Here is a 16,645-nt window from a genome sequence, read left to right as displayed (position 1 = left end):
AACCTCTCCGGGCAACCTGCTCTAATGTTTGACCATAGTTACAGTGAAAAAAAAAAACCCAACATTTTCTTCCATTTAAATGGAATTTCTTGTTCTTCAGTTTGTGCCCATTGCCTCTTGTCCATTCACTGGCTACCTCTGAGAAACATCTGACTCCATATTCTTTTTTCACCCTGTGAGGTATTTATTATAAGATTTTCCTGAGCTTGTTCTTCTCCAGGCTGTACAGTCCCAGCCTTCTCAGCCTCTCCTCGTATGGCAGATACTCTAAGCTCCAAGCCCTTAATCATATTCATGGCTCTTCTCTGGACTCAGCCCAGTATATCCATGTCTCTCCCACCATGGGGAGCCAAGCGCTGGGCACAGCACAGTATATCTACTCCAGATATGAGTAGAGGGGAAGTATCATCTCCCTCACTCTGCTGGCAACTCTATTCCCGCATCCCTATTACTCACTCACAGGAAGGGTGGGTTCTCATTCATGCCATCCTGGTCTGCCCTTCCCAAAGATCCTACATCCAGCCATGGCAGCACACATGAGCTATCCCACCTCGTCTCTGTGATCCCAATGAGGTCATAGCCCTCTAACCGTACCCAGATCTCTGATTCTTCCTGTTCATTGCCCATGCCGTGTGCATTAGTGTACAGGCACTTCAGAGGGGCTCTACTCATTCTGATTTCCTAGGAAACGGGCAAACACATTCCCCATCATGCTGTCCTGTCTGGATTTCCTTATTTATGGGCAACACTTGGGATGGCCCAGCTTTCAGTGCTGTTTTCTTGATTATGAGGTTTCTCTTGTCCACCCTTGCACCCTTAGCTTACCAACCCCATCCACCACTTCCTTACTGAACTGGCCATCATCATCTCTTTCTCCCTCCATTCCTAATTTAAAGCTCTCCTCATCAGGCAGGCCAGCCTATTGTCAAAGATGCATTCACCTCACTTGGTAAGATAGATCTCTTCCCAGCAGTTCTTGATCTTCAGAGATGTGAAAACTAAATCCCTGCTGTTGACATGAGTTGCATAACTACCAGTTATTGACCCACAAGATTCATCCACTCCTCCTTAAGCCATTCTCCTTCACTGGCAGGAATAAGATGAAGACCACCTGGGCCATCTTATCCTTGGCCTTCACCCCCAGTGCTGTGCAGTCACACTTGATATGCTGCAGGTTCCACCTAGCAGTATTGATGGTGCCCAAGTGGAAGAATTGCAGGGGTAATAGTGCATAGGCCAAACCAGCCTTGACAACCTGTCTGTCACGTCCTGGATATGAGCCACCAGCAAGCAGCAGACCTCCCCAGACAATAGGTTAGATCAGCCGACAGGGATCTCCATCCCCCCCCAGCAGCGAGTCTTCCACTGCAATCCCCCCCAACTTCCTCCTGGCACTGCTGTGGTGCTTAGGCTCAGCTGGCTCAGAGACTTTGTGGGACACAGCTCCCAGCCCCTCATCTGCTACCAGGACACTGACCTATTCGGTAGTTACAGATCTACAGGTGGACCAGGAGTCTCAGAGAAGATCCAGCCAATCAAACAGCCGGGCTAATTAACAAAAAACAGGCACCAACATTTCCCCCCCCGCCAAAAAAAATTTATAGGCTAGAGCTCACACTGGAAGAAATAGGTGCAACCTATTGATTCTCAGCTCTGTCAAACTGATGTGCTGTTCTAACACCGCTGCTGTAAGACTATATTCATTTAATGATTTGAAGAGTGAAAAAAATGAGTGGGACATTGCGTATGTGGAACCCAAAATGTAAATTAGGTTTTTAGTAACAAATAGCTTCTCTCCCCAAAACATATTATAATTTTAAACAGCTCTGCATTTCTATCACCATTGCATTTTTTTTTTGCCCTTCCCAAGCTATAAAAAGTGAATAGTAAGGGAAAAACCTAGATAATATGCAAACTATTTAAAATTCTTCTTTTTTAAAATAAAAAAAATATGTAGTGAGAAGCCATGTATATCCAAGCACAGCTCATAAACATTGCATTGAGTACAGTTTTATTTTGATGTGATTTACCATTCACATCTGACAGCCTCTTAAAGGTGGACTACTGTTCCTTGGAGGACCTTGAAATTACAATGTGTTGCAATGCATTGGTAGTGAGCTATTTTTTGATCCAGTCCTCATTTTCTTTTGTATTCTAAAAGCCTAAAGCGCATAATCTCACTCAGGTATAGCATGTAAGGTTTTTGTATTGTTTTGTTTTTTTCTTCCTGTAATTTCTCACAGGCATAGGAGTTAAAGGATCTGGAAGTATCTTCACAAGAATTACTTTTCAGTTAAGTATAAAATCACATACTTACATTTTAATAATGCAATCCACTTGTACACTCATATTGTCAAGTTCCCCAGATGTAAACATTCTTTCAAAAGTCAATACCATATTCTGTCAGTTTTATTGGAAATACATTGGTTTTCTCTGTAGTGCAAATAGAAAGCAGCCATATTAATTTTTCAGGAATTCTTATTTTCAAAGCTTAACTCAAGTACTGGAACCTTAAGACTTCCTGCTAACCTCACACCACGCTGCATGCCAAAACAAAGGTTTCTACTATGGGGACACATAAAACAAGAATCAGTATAAATCCACTGTCATTCCTTATGATTGAAATTTTTCCTTAGTGATAAATATTATTCATGGCAATAGGCAAAAGTGGAAGATCTTTTTGAAACAACAGGAGATTTTCTTGTTGTGATCACCAGACAGAGAAACAAATACAAAAGTAGAATATTTCATTGTGCTTCTTCAGTACACCTGCATCCCCATAACTGTCTTAAAAAAGTATAGTTTGGACCTTATACAGTTTCACGTGCAGTTTTGGTTCCAGGGATCCTCATTGCAAATTTGAACTTATTACCAAAGAAAGAATTTGCCACATAGTAAACAGGTGCCACGTAGGGGGAAGAGAATCTGGGTTAGGCAAGCAGATGGTGTACGAACCAAATAACATAATTCTGTCACAAAGGGAAAATTCCCCAAGATAGTAAAAGAGTGTTTGCTCCCACAAACCTTCGAAGACTTGAAAGAAAAAAATTACCTCAATCAAAAATATAAAGTAGTAGGAAATAAAATGAAAATAATAATAAAAAAAGAATTTTTCTGAGGTCAAGAGGATAACTCACTAATCCCAAAGAAAAATATTTTATATTTCATTACATCTAAGAGCCACATTGTAGATTAACTACTCCCTTCCTCATCTTATACAAAATTTATGGATAAATCACTGCACAAAATGGGGAAAATTGCTTATGGTCTAAGTAACATTAGTTTACCCAAAGCAGATATGAATGCTGCTGCATGGAAAGAACCAGCATAAAAGTTGGAAATCTGAGACAATTGTGCGACTTTCATAGTATACATAAATAATGTATATATAAATGTGATACTGTTGAAGCTACCAAAAGCTATTCAGTGTCTAGGCAAACTGTTAGTCAAAGTTAAGTCTTAAAAAAGTTTGTATAAAACAAACAGGCAAATGTTCCAAACATATTACATTGTGAACTTGCAGCAAAGGCCAGTAATGGATACCATGACCAATTATCCAAAAGTAGAGCTAGTAAACAGTATTTCCCATCTAAAAATTCCCAAAGTACTTTATAATCACTTACATAACACACCACTCAAATTCAAACCCTTTGAACAAAGCCTGATACACCACACTATTTGGAGGAGAGAAGTTTGATGTCAATCCAAAGTCTTATTTTTAGGAATAAATTCAGGCATACATTGAAATGTTTGTACTTTGCAAAGAGATTCTAAGGAATCAGTTTATAATTCCCAATATGTGCATACATTGTTCAAACTTTAAGTATTTTGTAGGGCAGCAGAGCCAATACTACTAGGATATGTATAAATAGCTTAATAGCGTAATTGTTAAGCCCACTGAGTTACAAATGAGCAAACATGCTGAAGGAGGTCTCATCTAAGTGTCAAAGCTCCACAGGAAATAGTGATGGATGAAAAGCAAAGATTCCAGTCTGACTTTTCCAGCCTCGCTTGATTTGCCCTGAGGTACCAATTAGGGAAATTTGTTGTTTTTCATGAAAATTTAAGTTATGTTACAGGGAAGTAGCGAGCTCCAACAAATACTAAACCACACAGTGCAATTTTTAAGTTCATGATGTACCTTTAAGTCCTCCTGTGAAAGGGACCCTCAGATCAAATGGCCAACCATTCTTCTCAAAGATGTAGTTTAATTTTAGACAGAACAGAGGAACTGTGAGTAACACAGAAGCTGAAGATCTTCATCCCAATGCTGTCTGAGCCCTAAAACCTAAAGACCATAGAGACTATTAAAGACATTGCTCAAGTCAGGAAGTGAAGAAAGCTTGTACAAAGGAGGGGCTATGATGGTAGAGAAAATTACTTTCTAGCTGAAAAAGACCACAAAATATCTTTGGCAATAAAATATTTGGCTAGATAAGAAATACGTTAATTAAAAAAGCCCCTAACAAAAAACCAAACAAAACCCCTAAATCCACAAACCAATAATTACATGCCTACAAAAATGTAATTGGAATCCTCAAAAGCAAACCACTAATGATGTTATCAAATGTGATGCCTATTCCAAATAAAGTGATATGAACACAGATGGTCTATCAGCAGGGTGCTTTAGTATTGATATCGGGCCCCATTTTTTTCTAACATTTTCATCAATTACCTGGATGATCACACAGCATCATCCTATGAATGATTTTAATTTAAGGCAGCAGCTAACATGACAATTGTGAGAGCGTCAGTCCAGAGTTACCGTGAGAAACTTAAGGTGTGCACCTACGGAAACCTCCCAAAGTTTAACAAGATTTTCAAGCACCTGCCTCTAGCACAGAACAAATCCTGTGCATGTTTGAGAAGTGACTGGCTGAAAAGCAGCTTGCTGAAAAGGGCCTGGAGGATAAGGTGGCCTCCGGGTTGAGTATCATAAAGCAAGGATGTGCTCTCATTGCACGTGAGGCAAATCACATACTGGGCTATGTTAGGGGGCACAAGGCCAGCAGATTGAGGAAAGTTATGGTCACATTGACTTGGCACTGGTGAAGCTCCACCTGGAAAAACGTGCCTAGTTTCCCCCCCGTTCCCTGCTCTCGAGGGTATCTGGAAACTGGAGAGGGTCCAACAGATGCCTACAAAGATGGTTAGTGTCTTAGACCACATGGGCTGAAAGGCAGGGTCGTGGAAGCTGGGCTTGCTTAGAAGGAGAGTAAGGGTGACGTAGTGGCTGCCTAGAACTACTTAAAGGGCTGTTACTAACATGAGGGAGTCAAGCTCTTTATACTAACATGTAACAAAGTTTTGATACAACAATGAGCAAAACTCACTTATTGAACATCAGAGATTCAGATCAGATATTAGGAAAAACTTTTCTTCGGAAGGGTAGTACAGCAACAGAAAAGCAATGGACCAATATTGTTGATTTGAAAATGGGAAAGCGTTACCAAAGAAAACTATACCTGAAACTAGTCTTTTATTCAGGCTATAATTTAGTGTTTTGAGACATCATTTAAATACATTTAAACCTTATGGCAAAAGGTTTCTCCTAGAGAGATCTTTCAGAGGTTACTTTGAAACTGACAACCTAGAGCTTCCCATCCTGTAGTTAAACTGGAAGACTCAGATCTACTCTATTTATTTAAGAAGTTTTAAGTTCTTTTCTGATGACATCTTTCTTTTTTGTCTCAGACCTAGTTTTCAGAGTAGTGGGAATTTACTTGCCTGTAGTAAAACTAGTTTCTCATCTCAGACTTACAACTACACATCACCCTTGTCTGACACAGCTGTGCACAGATTCAGATCAAGCAGTGCTTTCAGAAGAGGGTACCTAAACCTTTCTCTTGCAAAAAATATACAAAAGAAATGTAAATCTAGGCTTAATATGAGCATAGCTTGCACAAGGAACTTAGAATAGAGAGAATTTTGACTAAGACAAAATGGAAACAAAAGGATTCATACCCAAGTCTCCCTTTTACTTACTGTCACCTTTCCAGAAGTTATACTATCATTCCAGAAACCCTTTCATTGGCTTCCAAGTTATAAACAATTCCAGAGTCCTCTCTGGGCTCCTAGAAAAGATTTTTATATTTAGGTTGTGAATATATAATCCCTAATATTTTATTTTGCCAGTTCGCATGACACCAAGCTTGTAAATTTCTTTACCCCAAGTAATTTTCTAAACTGATTTGCTCTCAGCAGAGGACCAATCCCTCTCATCCTTTCAGAGCTTTGTATCCTCCAAAGTATTATAGAGTACAACATCCAAAAAATTCAACAGAAAACTCTGCTTCCCAGGTGCTCTCTTTCAACATATTGGACTTTACGAGCCCAATGAGTATCATCCATCAAAATATTTGAAAAATTAAATCAGATCTGGTAAAAAATCAGAAAACCTAAATATAAATAATACTGTGAATCTTGACTGTTGTACATAGGTACTCATGCAAATGAGCATATCTAGACATTCACAGGTACGAACATTCACAAATCAGTATGAACAGTTTACCTGGATTGCAGGTTAATTGTTCCACATGTACAGAAATTGCTACAAAAGGACTAGCTCTATGCAAAATGGTACTGTCTCCATCGAGGTTTATTAGCTCAAGTACAGCACTCTGCAAACAACCAGAGCCATCTCAGGTACTCCCCACTGGACGCTGAGTTTGGGATTGAGGTCAAGCATACCAAAGCAGTGCCATTAATTCCACACACTGGTGTCCCAGCTGAGTTCAATACCTGATTACAGAAAGAGGAACTCTCCTCTTCCCCATCTGTTTCTCGTATCAGCTATGCAGCAGCAACTAACAGCTGAAAGGCAGTTAGGAACAGATGCAATTTTCTCACCATTAAAATTCATGATAAAAGCAAGCCAACTCAATGCACTGAGGTCTGGCTCTATGTCCAATGAGTGTTTCAGGACTATTGTTTGTATTCAAATAGGTAAAAACATGGTATGCTCTGAATCAGGGTTAATGTACAATATAGTACGTATTGTGTATGGATTTAAGGAGGTGGCTGGGTTTGACAGGTCTAATACTGAGCCAGAGCTAGTATGTTGAATATATGAAACTAGGAACTGGGTGGGAGGTAAGTAAATGGGGAATAAAATGAATGTGTATGTTGTGTCACCTTCTCTTCTTGTCTTTGCTAGTTGTATCAAAGCTATAATCAGATTATAAGTAGTTGCAGGGAGGAATTTATTTTACTTCTTAAGGAAATGACTGGATTTTCTGTGTTATAAGCTGTATCTAACATCTTCATGATTTGCATGAGGAAAAAAGAATTCTTTAGCATATTGTGATAGTATCTGTTACTCTCCTGGATATACCTGTTTCAGTGTTGAAGATCATAGCCTTAAGCCACCTCTGTTGTCTGTATAAATATAACCAGTTGGAGTGTTACTGTAAAATATCAGCTCAATTATCATTTGGTGATACTATTATGCAAACAGTTCAGGAGAATATCTTCTTCTGTATTTTTCCTTCCTAAATATTTGCTTTTCCTCCAAGGTAAATAATGAAAAATGAAACTTCCAGATAAACTTAGCAGTTTACTCAGAAGAAGAGGAAAAGAAACATTTTAGCAACAGCAGTTTGATATGGACCACCATATTTTTCAAGATTACAGTAGAAAAATAGAGCCTTTAGGTCGGTGTAATTTGAGTTATGGTGGAATAATTTTGTCAGTGTCTGATAAAAGTTTCTTTGATCTACTTTTTGACAGATCTACAGGTTTTGACCAGCTGCATTTTAATGGTGTTTCTATGAGTGCTCCTCCCATTACTTCTTTTCATTCAAGAGCTTTGTGCCACTACCAATCTGGTCTACGTGTACAGAGCAAACTTTTAACTATGAAATTGAGTCCTGCTTGCATATTTGTGCTCTGTTTTAATCACATCTTTAGTATTTGAATTTAGAAAGGTCAATGACATCTTAACAAACAATCCTTAAGAAAAAAATAAATATGAAGTAATTATTCTCCCTCAGAAGAGATAAGCTCAGAGTCCTTCAAATCCTTTTTCCTTAATCATGTTGTTAATAGGAGTTTGCCATGCAATAGAATGAATAAGGATGAAAGGCTTCTGCCAACATTTAAAATGTTAAGGTTAGTTACTGTAAGATGCTTAAAGGTAGTGTGTGCTAGCAAGCTGTGCAGAGAGTAGATATCCTTCATTATTTCTAATTTTGAGTAAGAAAGCACATTTATTCAAATGTTTGAAAAAGAGCATGTTTGCTTGAAGAGGTACGAAGTATATAGATTGCACAGGTAGTGAAAAGTGATACTCCATTCTTACCTTTGATAACAAGGACTCTACGTGAGTGAGAAGAAACAAGTGCCAGACTTTTCCCCCTGTGTTTCAGTCTTTGATCTAAGTAAGTAAGTGGTGCAAAACTATAAATCAGACAAAAAGATAGCACCACTTTTCCCTGAGCTCTCCATAGAGTTTGTATTTGCACCAAATGTCTGGAATACAACACCTTCTTGCTATTCCCTCTACCATATTAGGCCATTCATATACATGCATTGGCATCTCTTAGTGGCATATCTGGCCATACATATGACAAAATGCTTGTTTATTATGGACCCAGTCCAGCTGTGACTGAAACAAAGTGGAAAGACTCGTGTGGACTTCCATAAGGGTTGCTTCAAGCTCCTTGTGAACACTAATATTTATGGCATCCTTAACATTTCATTTCCTCAATTTTAAGCACTTGGGTTTTGTAAATGACGTGCTGGATAAATACACTGTTGTCACTTAGCAGACTTAACTGGTGTGTAAAAAGAAGTCTTTTACTTTCGGATAAACTGAGGAATGGTGAATTAGGGTCAGTTGCTCAGTTGGCATGAACTTGCATAGATCCATGAATTTCAACTGGACTCCCAATATCTGATCTGTCAGCAAATGGAATTAAGGAAGAAAGTTTATATTTATTTGAAGAAGACATATATGGAGGTGCAGGTCACTTACCCGAGGATATAGCCTGAGGAAGAGAATATTAGAATACAGGCTTTCTAGGTAAGGTACCCAGTTATTTGATCCAAGATTTTCCTCTCAAAGGCACAGAAATCACAGATATAAATATTATAGAGCAATTTTAAGAAGCTCATGAAAAGCTAATATTTATTGCAGGAAAAAAAAGAGTTTTTAACGTTTGGCTAATATCTAAATGGAATGATTCTTATAAATTGTAACTTTTAAAATGTTAGGGCATTGTTAAAGTAGTTTCAATGCTGTTGTTGTTTTCTTCATTCCAGAGAGACATCTCTCTATTACATGCACCTGAAAAATAGTTATGTAATCATTTCCATTCTAAACTGAGCTTTTTAAGATACTGAAGAAATTCACATCTAAAATGTAGTTTTGTAAGTCTGGAAGGAAATCTTCCTAAAAAAAAAAAGTTTTCAGCAGAATAGCTTCAACATCTTTTTGAGTTATAGGTCATTAAACAGATATAAGGAACATTTGCTTTATTGCATTTTTTCCTATAAAAGCTGATTTAAAAAGAAAAGTAGATGTTGCATGCTGCTTTTTCATAGTCGGGACTAGGACCCTTTGTTACAAGAAGTTATTTGGAAAAAAAAAAAAAAAAAAAAGACGACCTGGAATTGAGTAATCTAACATAGCTATTTCCTTCTTCTATTATTCTTCAAAGGAATTTTTTTATCACCTGCCTCCCTTGCTAGTTGCATAATAGAAAAGAACTGAAAAAGCCAATCTGCCCTATTACACAGTGTAACAAAGTTACTGGCTTGTCTCAGTGGGAAAAACTTTCCTGGAAAGACTCAGTCAACCAGCACAGCAACATTGTTACAAAAGCAGACACTATTAAACCTCTTTCTTAGATTAAAAACTATTGGAATAATGCTAAAATAGCAACAGTGGTCAGAAAGCTATTTTTTAAAATGTTGTGCCTGTAGATGTAGATGTAACTAAATTAACTACGTGAACTATGTGTTCTTACAAAAAATATTCAGGCTGTAATTTTTGCTTCATTGCAACTACTTAAAGTATTGGCAGGAATTGGTCAACAGTGTATGCACATTTCAGAATCCAGGATCAGCACTTTCCATTTAATATAATTCTTTCTGTGCTCTGTTCCCTCTTTCTTTTTTTTTTTTTTTTTTTTTTTTTAGAGACAGGATAATCAATACAGAGCCATGAATAACAATGACTATAATGGATAATATTAAGGGTTTGAGCCTGCTTCCCCAGAACTTGGCAGAAGCTTCTTCACTGACTTCAGCAGAAGCAGGGACAGATGCTAAGGTAGGTACAGACATTAATTTAATCTTTCATAAGGACACATGCAATGCTCATTGATTTGAGATGAAGTCGCAGCCTAACCCTTCTCAAGTTGTAGGGCAGAGTATTATCAAAACATTTACATATGGCTTTTCACCCTCAGTTTTATTACCTGTACAGTCTGAGAGAACAAAGTGAGGTGAGGCTTAGATCAGTATTATTTCTCTTTTTAGTCTTGAAGTAGCATGGTGCGTTTTGTAACTATCTAATCATTTTTAAAGCTGCAGGGGATGTTCTAGACAGTGGGGGGAAAAATCTAGTCAATTTTGGAGTAAACAGAAATGAAAAAGAAAAGAGGAATGTGTGCAGTTCTTGCACATGATTAGCACAGCCATCTGTTTCACTTACCTGCATAATTGTCAGCTAATCAATTGTTAATTGTAAATGTCCAGTTGCTTAACAGCATTGTACCTGCTATTGCAATTCATTATCCCAAATGCTTTACAGATCTTCAGTCCCTGAATTATTTATTTCCAGGAGGAAACAGTGGGAGGAAGATGTCAAAGGAAAGCAAGGAATGGAGATACAGGTAAAAATGGAGGAGTGCAGGGAATCTAAATGTGGGTAACTATAAGATGTGGATATGTATAGTGATATGGGGATAAGTAAAGCACAATGGCATAGGCATTTGTATGATGGGTTGATGGAACACGGATGTGAGGGAGAATGTGACAGATGAAAACTGGCAGAGGGAAACAAGCTTCTTGCAAGAGCAGGGAAAAGAGCTGAGGGTTTAGTAAAAAGGAAATTGGGAACTCTGGCACACAGGGAGAAGGCTGAAGAACATGCAGTGAATGTGGTCAGCGCTGGCCAGATTGCCAATCCAATTATCACAGCTATTTCTCACACATATGAATAGCCATGCCACGAGCTTGGAGTCGTCAGGTCAAGGTTACCATCTCTGAGTCAGATCAGGCTCTCCCAGATGCAGAACTTGAGGATCAGGGCTAGAAATGGCTCTAAATTACTTTTGTCTTCCTGATTCCAGAGGCCCTGGAACCATTTAATCTCCCCAGTCTAAACCAGAGCAGCCTGGAAACTACTTTAAGTTACGTTGACTTTTAATAGTCTCTGAGGCACTATTTTGTCATCTCGAGTCAATGTAACGAAGCAATCCAACCACAGTATCTTATATCCAGCCATTCCTCCTTTGGAATATATATGTAGACAGAAATTATGTTTGGGCCATTTGCCCTGAACCCATTAATAACCTACTCAATGAGAAGTACTCCATAAAAACAATTGTAATGATGTATAAGAGATCATTATCATTCATAATCTATTAGTGAGCTGTTGCAATTGTGCTCTAATTAGTTCTTGATTTTGTTGTTCTGTCTGTATCTCTTTTTTTTTTCTCTCTCTCTCTAGCTTTGCTACGACCAACAATTTTGCTGATATTTACGGCAAGATTTTAAGAACTGCATAGATAACAGATAGATTAGATAATATCTACAATTATAGATCCGAGTAGAAAGAATTAAAAATTATCATATTCATCACAAGTTTAGGAGCTTTTAGAAAACATTTGCTGTTTGGTTTTTTTGTTTGTTTGTTTGTTTTTTTAATATTAGCCTGATGATGCAAGGATTGTCTCCATAGGTTGGCTTCTAAATACAAAATGACACCAAAAGAAAATAAACTTGGCCTAATCCTATGCACTTAGTGTTTGAGAGTTATGTATTTATCTTTGGTCAATGAAGTAACAGAATCAGCAAAGCAGACCCAGGGTACATTGCATTTTGTGTGATTTGGATGTGAAATAGTAACCTTGGGGAAAAAAACATTTAATATCCATTTCCCTTCTACTTTGTAGAAGTAATTTAGGATCTGATATCTCCTTTCTTTCACTGGTCTTGCTGCATTGCTTCTAGTATTTCTAATGAGGAAATAAGAGTCTGTGAATTAAATATTAACATTATAATGAGATTAGATCAATGGCAAGAGTTTGCTTAAAAAAAAAAAAAAAATCTTAATTACCCCCATGCAAATCAGGTGAAATCACAAGAGAACATGTCTCTCTGCAGGTGTAGTATGTAGTTGGAACTTCTATCTAAAAAATGGGTGAATTGAGTTAAATTTATAAGCCTCGATGTAGTGACAATGCCTGGCCTGACCTGGCAAGAAGCGAAGTCTCCATACCTTCTATTGACCTTTGAAACGTATTGAAAAATCAAGCAATTTATTTAAGACCTTAAATATTAATATGGGTGGCTAAAGCACTAAGGGAAAAATTTGGTTTTCAAGGAAAAAATTAGGACGAAAGGAAACTGGAGAATCCTTTCCTTACAAAATAATAGTAAAGAAGTTGGTTTATCTAAGAGAAGTTCATAAGGTGGGCTAATAGTGATGTAAAAATATTTAATGGGTAACAGAATTTGATTAGTGTTCTTTATCAGATAAATGCATAAAAATTTCCTATGTCTAAGAGTTTAAAATAGACAAGTTTAGACTAGAAAAAAACACTGTATTTTTTATAGCACTGACAGTAATTAAGAATTGGAACATCTTATATATATGCATCTCTGCCACACATTTTAAAAAACAGATTGAAGATGGGCCTTCTAAAAAGCATACAGTTAAAACATCAATTAATTAAAAAAATCTTCTATCTCTTGTCAAGCAATGAAAGATGATGTCAGACTGGATGATAATAAAGTTTTTTTAAGCCTTGGAATCTGTGGCAAAATTTGAACCCTGGCTTTCCTTTGTACAAACCCTCCTCTTTTCCTCTCTTTCCAAATTACAAAATTTAGAAACACTTAAATTTATTACAGATTTTTTTTGTCTAAATCAAATATGGAAGTTATATTTTCACATCATATTCACATCATATTCAAGTGTTATTTTCAGGTGAAACATTATACAAATTCCTAAAAAAATATATATATATATTGGAAATGTAGAAAATATGTGTAAAGAATGAGACTAAAACAAGGGATAAAAAAAAATGGAGAAAAACAAAAAAATAGCTGGGATTATGGCAAACTGATGGCACTGAGAGTGTGAAACTCTTCCTATAAATTGAATATTTTGATTATAGTTTTCAGGGAAGGAGAAGAGGATGAATGTTAAAGTGATCAGAATTGAAGTGAGAGGTGGAAGTATTAAGAGACTGAGGAGGGGGTTGGGAAAGGCATAAGAATCTGAGAAAAGAGGAGGGAGAAGGTCTCTGATGATAACAGAGGGCTAGTCACCACTGGAAACAGAGATTAGGAAAAAATGTGAAGTGGTTGGGAAAAAATCCAAGAGCTGGATTCTACTGATGAGATTAAGAGATTACAGGTGCTTCTTGGATGCTATTTTTCTCTTTATGGAAGCAGGACATCAAGCTGGTGGCCAGAGTTATTAAGCGAGATCCAGTAAATTCCATGCCTGAAAGTTTCACATTCGCACTTTTGCAGTTTCACCATTGGTTCCTTTTCAGAATTTGACAGCACCTCAGTTTTCTTTCAGCAAAAATTTCTTGCATGTGGTTGCCTGATATACATCCCATTTTAAAGCCATATGAGAGTATTTCAATTCGGGTATTAATCAGCTTCGGAGTAAGCCTTTCCGTTAACTTGATAGCCTGGCTGAACACAATGTCTGGCTATAAAACCCAAGGCCCCTTCCTTATTATTTCTTCTGACATTTTTAACACCAAGACTCTCCTGTCCCCTCACTGCAGGTAATTGCATCCAAGTACATGCATCTCTTAGTAAACATCTCCTCCAGTCATCTCCAACATTAGGCCTGATACAAATTTGTTTTCTAACTTCAGTTGCTTGTTTTCTACCTGTAGGTGGATTTCTTTGATCTAAGACATTCAGTTCGGCCTAAATATTTCACTGTAACTGTATTACCTGTAATGGAGCTCATCTCCTTTACAGTGTCATCAGGGCCTTTGATATGGTTTCTTAGTTATGGAAACAAACTAATTCCTAATCAATTTATTGCTGTAGGATTTGGGCACTGTAAGATATCTTCATAGTAAATAGTAGCTATAACCATATATTTTATTACTTTTTCAAGAATGCATTAGTAAATTCTTGTGATGTAACTATAACCCCTCTGCCAGTTTTTTCATGCTTTTAAGGCATATGAAGTTATTTTATTCCTCTTTTGCCTTAGAAAAACAACTCCTGCTCTTCCCCATTATTGTTGTTACTAAACAGCTGAAAAATCTGCATATTTATGAAAAATGGATCAATGATTAACATCAAAGCATCCCTGTATTGATCATAGGACACTCTCATTTATTAGTGTAATTAAATTAATTAGTGTCTTAATATTTAAAAATCAGTGTTCACCAAAAACAAGTGAACATGCCTCTGGTATTGACTTTGATATCCAAATGTGTCCTAAGGGCACACTGTTATGAGCCAGTATAGAATATTCCTCATATGTTATTAGGTGGACTGATGCTATAGCACCAGAAAAGTATTGTAAATGCATTGAAGGATAATTGATATAGCTAAAAGATAATTGAAAAAAAAGTTACAAGTGCATTCACAATCGTGCTGAGAGTCTTGGGGATTGATAAGAGTTCAGTACGAATTCAAGGGCTGAATGATCTTGGCAACATCAGTAGAAATGCATCAGAAAATTCAATCTGATTTTCAAAAAAAGGAAATACAAAGTTATTGAAAATATTTAAAGAAATGAATGTAATAAATGCTTGGGAAAATTGTCTGTAGGGCAGGACTGGAGTGGTTGGGATTCCAAAGTGCCAGGAGAGTAAATAGAAATAGGAAGTCATAAAGTCCTTCTTTCCACTTCATGTTCATAAAATATGTAATTTGGCAGCAGTCTGTAGGTAGACAAATATCAGGTCTGTGGCTGAGCTAATGAACACTCCCACTCTTGAAGTCATTTAAATGCAACCATTGGGACTATTATTCAGTCCTCTTCAAGAAACAGGATCCCCCAAACCCCATGTTTACCTGTAGGTAGTCCTCTGTCAGCAACACTTAAACTGTCAAGGCAGCATAATGCATATTTGCACTGTTCTGATTTAATACTTCCTAGCTGTCTGGAGTAACAAAAGCTAAATTAGTGCTTGATGCTTTACATCTGAAATACCTGGAAGTGCTCCATCTGATTTCAGGAGAATCTGGAAGGGACTGAAAGTGAGGTGCTGTAAGATCACTCTCGGCACCTCTTTTCCATTGTTGCCCCATCCACATCATCAATGGAGCGATGTACAATAGTATCACTCTTCCAGTGAATCAAGAAAGAGCCCTGGCTGATTTTAATTAAGGGAAGAAACCCTGAATGCACCCAGTCCTTGACAAACCCTTGTTGTGCCTGGAACCTGCCCCCGCTTATCTTGGAGGCTCCCAGCACAGCCTGCACCTCTGTACCCTGCCATCAGCTTACCTTCCTACCCAGGGAACCTCTTCAGAAACTGTAATACCATTAATACACTAATTCTTGGCTGGCAACCTCATGCGGGTGGGGAAGCCTTATCACCATACCTCAGAGGAACGCCCTGTGTTACACAGTCAAGAAACCACACCACTGACAGTAGCCAGGACCCAATTTACCACTGCAGTGACAAATGGAGAATCACCAAAAGAATGAGCACAGACACAGCATCTGCCCTCCTCTCAGCCCGTATCTGACAGCGTGCTCATCTGTTGGGCCTCCTACTCCAAAATCACAAAAAGCTCCAGCAGAGTTGTCAGGTGACCAAAATATAATTAGCAACTACTTGTATGTGAACCTAAGATGACACCCATCAATCACAGTAAGTCTCTCTGTCTAGTATTACTAGCAGCTTTTGTTGTCTTTGACTCTACCCTCTTCCATAAACGATAACAGCTGTTACCTACCCCAGCTTGTTCCCCTCTCCCACTTATTCACATGGATGACCCCAGTCACTGGCATCGCTTTGAAAAAGGTACCACCTTTACCTTAGTCAGCATGCAAAAGCATAGAGGGACATTGTTAAGGGAGAAGACAAAAAAAGAATAATTTGAGATTGATTTAGTCGGTCCCTCTGCTGCCACACCATTTCAGTCTGTCCCACCAGGCTTTATCATGCTTTTTTTCTTCAAACTTTTTAATCAAGTTTGGGGTGGCCTGAAAAGGAGCAAGATGGCGTTCAAATTCCCACGCAATTTAGAAAGCTTCCCAGTTACAAACTGGCCTGGTCTATGACTTAGATTTAGGCTTTAGTTCAAAGCAATTTCAGTCATACTAACTTGGTAAGGTCATTTTTCCAGGTTAGATAAAGCAGTTGTAGTCTCACAGAATCACTGAATCACACACTGGTTGAGGTTGGAAAGCACCTCTGGAGGTCATCTTGTTCAACCCCCTTGCTCAAGCAGGGTCATCTAGAGTAGGTTACCCAGG

The sequence above is a fragment of the Numenius arquata genome, chromosome 5, assembly GCF_964106895.1.
Source record: "Numenius arquata chromosome 5, bNumArq3.hap1.1, whole genome shotgun sequence".
NCBI classification, from domain to species: domain Eukaryota; kingdom Metazoa; phylum Chordata; class Aves; order Charadriiformes; family Scolopacidae; genus Numenius; species Numenius arquata.
This window is presented reverse-complemented; position numbering follows the sequence as displayed.